This window comes from Mandrillus leucophaeus, unplaced genomic scaffold (assembly GCF_000951045.1).
Source record: "Mandrillus leucophaeus isolate KB7577 unplaced genomic scaffold, Mleu.le_1.0 Scaffold1347, whole genome shotgun sequence".
In the NCBI taxonomy this organism is placed as follows: domain Eukaryota; kingdom Metazoa; phylum Chordata; class Mammalia; order Primates; family Cercopithecidae; genus Mandrillus; species Mandrillus leucophaeus.
Genome location: NW_012101307.1, coordinates 484,783 through 490,792, shown reverse-complemented (window position 1 = coordinate 490,792; position 6,010 = coordinate 484,783). Strand labels below are relative to the sequence as shown.

General features: G+C 35.7%; 1 pseudogene across 1 annotated transcript; it reads left to right on the top strand.

Annotated features, from left to right (window-relative positions):
• The first annotated feature begins 515 nt into the window (after window positions 1-515).
• LOC105534420 lies at window positions 516-975 on the top strand (annotated as a pseudogene). Its single transcript, XR_001005272.1, has one exon. The product of XR_001005272.1 is annotated as a cytochrome b-c1 complex subunit 7 pseudogene (transcript).
• The last annotated feature ends 5,035 nt before the right edge of the window (window positions 976-6,010 follow it).

Here is a 6,010-nt window from a genome sequence, read left to right as displayed (position 1 = left end):
TAAAAGACATTATTGGGACAACTGATAACATTGGAATATGGCGTAGATTATAATATTGAAACAATGTCAAATTTCTTGATTGTGACACATTTACTGAGGATGTATAAGAGGAAATCATCACCCTGAGGAAATACATACTGACATATTAAGAGGTAAAGGAGAATGATATTTGCAAATTACTATCAAATAGGAGAAGGAGAAGGAGAGGAAGAGAAAAACAGAATGATAAGGCAAACGTGATAAAATGTTAATTGGTGAATTTGGGTAAAGGGCACTTTGGGAGTTCTTTGTAATATTCCCAGTTTTTCAAGTGTGAAATTAAATAAAAATAAAAAATTTAAAAACATGAATACAAAATTCAATAATAACTACATCAATATCAATAACCACACTTTTTCTATGTATTTAATGAAAGAAAATGTTTTCTATTGCCAAATTCTGTTGGGATGAGCAGCCAATGTATAATTTTTGTATCTTGTTATAAGAAGGATTAAAAAAAATTAAAGCAAGTCAAAATGGCTGGCAAGCAGGCCATTTCAGCATCAGGCAAGTGGCTGGATCGTATTCAAAAATGGTATTACAATGCTGCAGGATTCAATAAACTGAGGTTAATGCGAGATGATACAATATATGAGGATGAAGACGTAAAACAAGCCATAAGAAGGCTTCCTGAGAACCTTTATAATGACAGGATATTTCACATTAAGAGGGCACTGGACCTGACCATGAAGCATCAGATCTTGCCTACAGAGCAGTGGACCAAATATGAAGAGGAAAATTTCTACCTTGAACTGTATCTGAAAGAGGTTATTCGGGAAAGAAAAGAAAGAGAAGAATGGGCAAAGAAGTAATCAAGTAGTTGAAGTCTGTGGATGCAGCTGTTATGAAGATGGTCAAACCTGAAACAAACAATGTTAAGAATTATTTGGTCTGCAGATGTTTTACTTTAAATAAATGTCTATTGTAATGGCTGGAGTTTTTGAATTCCAAACCTTATACTGAATAACTACTGAATCCATTTACTGTTAAATTTGTTTTCCAAACTTTCAAGATATTTTCAGTCGTGTTTAAGTGCTTTCTGGAGCTCAGAGGCCACTTTTATCAGTTTTCCTCACTGGTTAGATAGCCTATCAGTTTATGGAAGGATATAACTTCCGTAAGTTACATCCTTATGGAAGCTACTAAATAAAAGAAGGGGGTATGCATCCCCTAGTTTGCCAGGATTCAGAAACAGCCTCTTCACTGCTATCTGAATAGATTTGATTTTGCATCCTATCATTTAAAAAGAAATTATGTATGCACCCCAACATAGGTATACTTAAGTAATATATATACTCCTGTGCTAACATGTAGACTAGAAGACAAAAAGTAGACACTAGAAAAATAGAAGTACAAAGACAAATCATATTTGTCCCCATATCCCAGTGACTTTTCCACTTTGGAAATGATTGTTATAAAGTTTAAGGGTTGGATACTAATCAGTTAAAAGTTTTAAGATTGTAAGGTAATTTTTAAAAATATAAATTAGAATCACTGGCCAAGTGCGGTGGCTCATGCCTGTGGTCCCAGCGCTGTAGGAGGCTGAGGTGGGTGGATCTCCTGAGGTCAGGAATTCGAGACCACCCTGGCCAACATGGTGAAACCCCATCTCTACGAGGGATGCGGAAAATTGGCCGGGCGTGGTGGCGGGCGCCTGTGGTCCCAGCTGCTCGGGAGACTGGGACAGGAGAACTGCTTGACCACGGGGATGGAGGTTGCAGTGGGCCTAGATCGCGCCACTGCACTTCAGCCTGAGCGACAGTGGCTCCATCTCAAAAAAAAAAGAAAAAATTAGAATTATTCAATGTTGTCATCATTTCCACTCCTAAATTCTGAAATGCTTTCTTTGGTGGAGGTGAGAGTCTGGAGCCACAGCTAGTAGAGAAGGAACAGTAGGACCTGCAGCCTCCCTGGTTTTCTAGGACAAGTCATTGCTGTGTGCGGCAGGAATGCCTTACACCTCAAATAACAAAACGGTGTGAAAAACAAATTTGAGTTACATTTAAAATTTGTAAAGCAATGAGAAATGTGTGTATCATAAAAAGCATCTTTAACTTTTTGCTAAAATATTAAGCCTCTGAAGTTCCCTAAGAATCCCACCCTCCCCCCCCCTTTTTTTTTTGCTAGTCAGATTATTTTTCTAAACCTATCTTGAAATCATGTCAATTTTCTTCTGTCTGGTTCAAGATGACTAGATCACTTGATAATGGTTTTGCTCAGGTCACACTGTGACAAGGTTTTAGTGTAGTCCTACTTTGCAGAAGGAGGCAGAGAAGATGGACTGTCTAGAATCCCCTTTAAAAGCATTTGTCTATTCAGAAAATTTTCCTGAGTAGATCTCTCCAAAGGTTCTTTTAATTGTGATTTCAAGATCACTTTTGCAGGACTCTGGTCTATTTGTTCAGACATGTACTGTGCACAATTACAAGGAGACTAGAACTGAGGCATCTCAAAAAGCACTGTCAAGGTGGGTAGGGAGCTGGGTGGGTGGAGGGAGGCTGGGTTCTGACCCTAGAAACCATGCTTACGAATGCGATTAATGTTTAAAGCAAGTCTAAGGGCACTGCTGAAGGACAGGGGAACAAATAGAATGGACTAAGATTAAGGTATAACGGAACCCCCAGGCTATCTACCTGCTCAAGGTAAAAAGTGTGGTATTATGTAGGGCAACCTCTGATTTTGTGAAAGTTCTTCCTAAAGCCAAAGTGAATGCCTATTCTATGTCTCCAGATCACTCGTCTAAATGAGAACAAGTGTGCAAAAGTTCTTTGAACACTAAATCAATGTTTTGTATTGATTATAAATTACGGTTATCGTCCTGCTTGTTATGAAGACTAAGAAAGTAGATCTAGTATTTCGCTCACATAGGTGAATGGGTGAGAATTTGTTAATCCATCAGTGAAGTCCTTTCATTTGAAAGAGAGGGCCTTTCTATTATCAAAAGCTGTCCTGTGTGAAAAATCACCATGAGAGTGCCTGAAACACACAGGCTTGTCGTCCTGTAGACAGAATGGTAGAGTGATTCAGAGCTAATTCTGGGTTAGATTGCACAGGTCTGAATCTATTTGCTAACTGTGTAGTGCTTTAGGAATACAATTTAACCTCTCTGTGCTTCCGTTTCTTTGGCCCTAAGATAGAGCTAATGATAGAAACCTACTTTACACAGTTGTGAAAATTAACTGACTATATGTCAAGCACTAACAGTCTCTGGCACATAGTATGCCTAATGTAAATTATGTGATGAGAAGCGAGAAAGAATAACTTGGGAAAACGCTGAATATCATCAAAGTTGAATAGCTAACCAGTAGCTAAGGTTCGAGGTCCCCTCTCTTCTTCCTTCTATGTGGCACTCTTGTTTCTGGTCCGTCTACTCCCCTTGGGTGTCACCTGCTTGAGTGAAGTACCTGCTGGAGATGAGAAGAGTGGAACTGGATCTGCATGACAGCTTTGATTAGGATGGAGCTAAGACTTGGCTATCTCCCTGTTTTGTGTTTTGGATAGGTGACATTTTAAAACTGCCAACATTAAAATCTTGCTAATTTGCTTTGTACAGTTTAAAATGTTTGATATCTTTTATTGTCTAAAGTTTGAGATTGGTTTTGAATGTACGGTTTTCCTAAATCTTGAAGAAGGATATGTTTGTACTCTGAAGTGGTCTATGTTCTATTTTTCTATTTTACTATACTTTGCGAAAAACAGATGGCTGGCTTACGTTCACTGTTGTAGTGCACTACCTAGCATCACTCAGCTTTCCTGTTGTCAAGGTGTAGGAAGCAGCATAAGGGATGTTGGGACTTCAGACCCCCAATTGCCAACTCTGGTCCTAGTTCCAGATTGCATGGAAATATTTGGTAACATTCCTGCACTGAGCTATCATGGTCTGAATATTTATGTGATGCTCTACAAGTGGTACCAAGAGGTTAGTGATGGAATTTTCACTAATGGGACCTTTTCCTGTTTTTAAATTCTAGAATCTTAATACATCCAAAGTGTACATTTTGGTAATTATTTCATTTAGCTATTTACTTTAAGGACTCTCTTTTAAAGCATTAACTCTGCACTAATTTTGACTTATGAAAAGATTCAGCAGTAAGAATAAAAACTGGGCCAAAGCCCAAAGTAATGATCCTTCACAAATAGGATGGAGTTTTAAAAATATGGGCATCCTGTGTGTAGCTTTGAAAATAACCAAAGTACTTGGAATTAAAAAGTTAGGTGAACATAAAAATTGGCATAACCAAATCCTTGACAGACTGATGGATGAAAAGCAGATGGGTTTACACTGTGTGGGAGGAGGCATGGATTTTAGGAAGGACAGCATCAGAGAGGGATGGTTAGAAAGTGAACAAGACACATTGCTCCTTGGAAAACAAGGAAAGTCCCTTTAAGGCATGAAATTCTGCCACTAGGTGGCGATGCCCTATAACTTTACAACTTAGGATACATCACACCAGCACTATGGAAGATTTCTCCATTGAGCACCCCAACAACTCTCTCTCCTCCTTCATTTTTCAGGATGACAACACCTTAGAGGTTTATGGCCATTAGGAGACCTTACTACTAAGCTGAATACTGATGTAATGAAATCTAATATATGTTGTGCAATTAATTATGAGTTATTTAGTTTCAGGATTTTATTACTCCAATCAGTTATGACCATATTTCCTTTTATATGATTGCTCACTCTTTAAATATACCAGATGACTATATAAGGAGCACATAATAAAGTCTATAGATATCAAAAAAATTAAAGCAGAAAAAAAGATAAAATTAAACTAGAATGGGAGTAATGATTTCATAACATAATTTTAAAAAAAGGAATCCCATATGATTAGAAATTGAAAAAAAAACTCATGGGTCAAAAAAATTATAAGAGAAATTTAAAAATAATAAATGTTGAATGATAAAAATACTATATATAAAAGCCTGTGAAATATTTCTAAAGTGGTAGAAGAAAATTTATAGTTCTAAATTCTTATTTTACAGAAGAACATTGAAAATTAAGAAGCTAAAGATCCAACTCAATAAATTAGAAAAAGAACAACAAAAGCAAAGTAGAAGAAAGTTCAATATAAAAATAAAAGTCAAAATGATTAAAATAGGAAACAAAATATCCAATGATGAGGCTTGATGAAAGCAAAAGCAAGAAATACATTAGAAAATTGATTACTGTAATTTATCTCATGGTCACAGTGTGATATTAATGGTGAAAAAAAGGATATGAACATGGCAGTACATATAGACGGGAAAAAACTTCATAATATTTGTAATAAAATCTCTCAGCAAACTAGGAATATAACAAAAGTTCTTAACTTGAGAAAGACAATCTACTAAAAGAGGTGAAACTTTTGTAGAATTTAGGAACAAAATAAGGAAATCCTCTACCAATGATATTGTTCCTCTTTGTACCGAAGATCCTAGCTAGCACAGTAATACAAGCTAAAGAAATATTGGAAAGAAACTGTCATGATTCAAAACATAATTAATTAACAGATAATCCAAGAAAATCTATAAATTATTAGAATAAATAGAATTTAAGAAGGTTACAGCATATAAAATCAATATACAAAAATATTAATCATGTTCCCATTTACTAGAAGCAATTAGAAGATATAGTTAAAAAGATGGCATATTTCACAGTAATAATAGAAACTATAAGGTAATTACAAGTGAATCTAACAAAGCATTTCTTCAGATTACACTATTATTATGAATATGTTTTCATATAATGTAGAATACAGTTTCAATTTTATCATTTGCTGCTATCTTTTTATGTTTTTTTTTGGCTACTTTTAAATGTGTCAAAACCAACTATTTTTTTTCTCTTCCTCCTCCGAATAATTTTTGGTAAAGAGATTACCTTAAAAAGCACAACTTCCAGGTGCAGGACATCAGAAAAAGCAGGGTAGCATTGTAAATAGTCTTCATTATTTTCACCAGGTGAACTATTATATGAATGCACCAGGGAAAT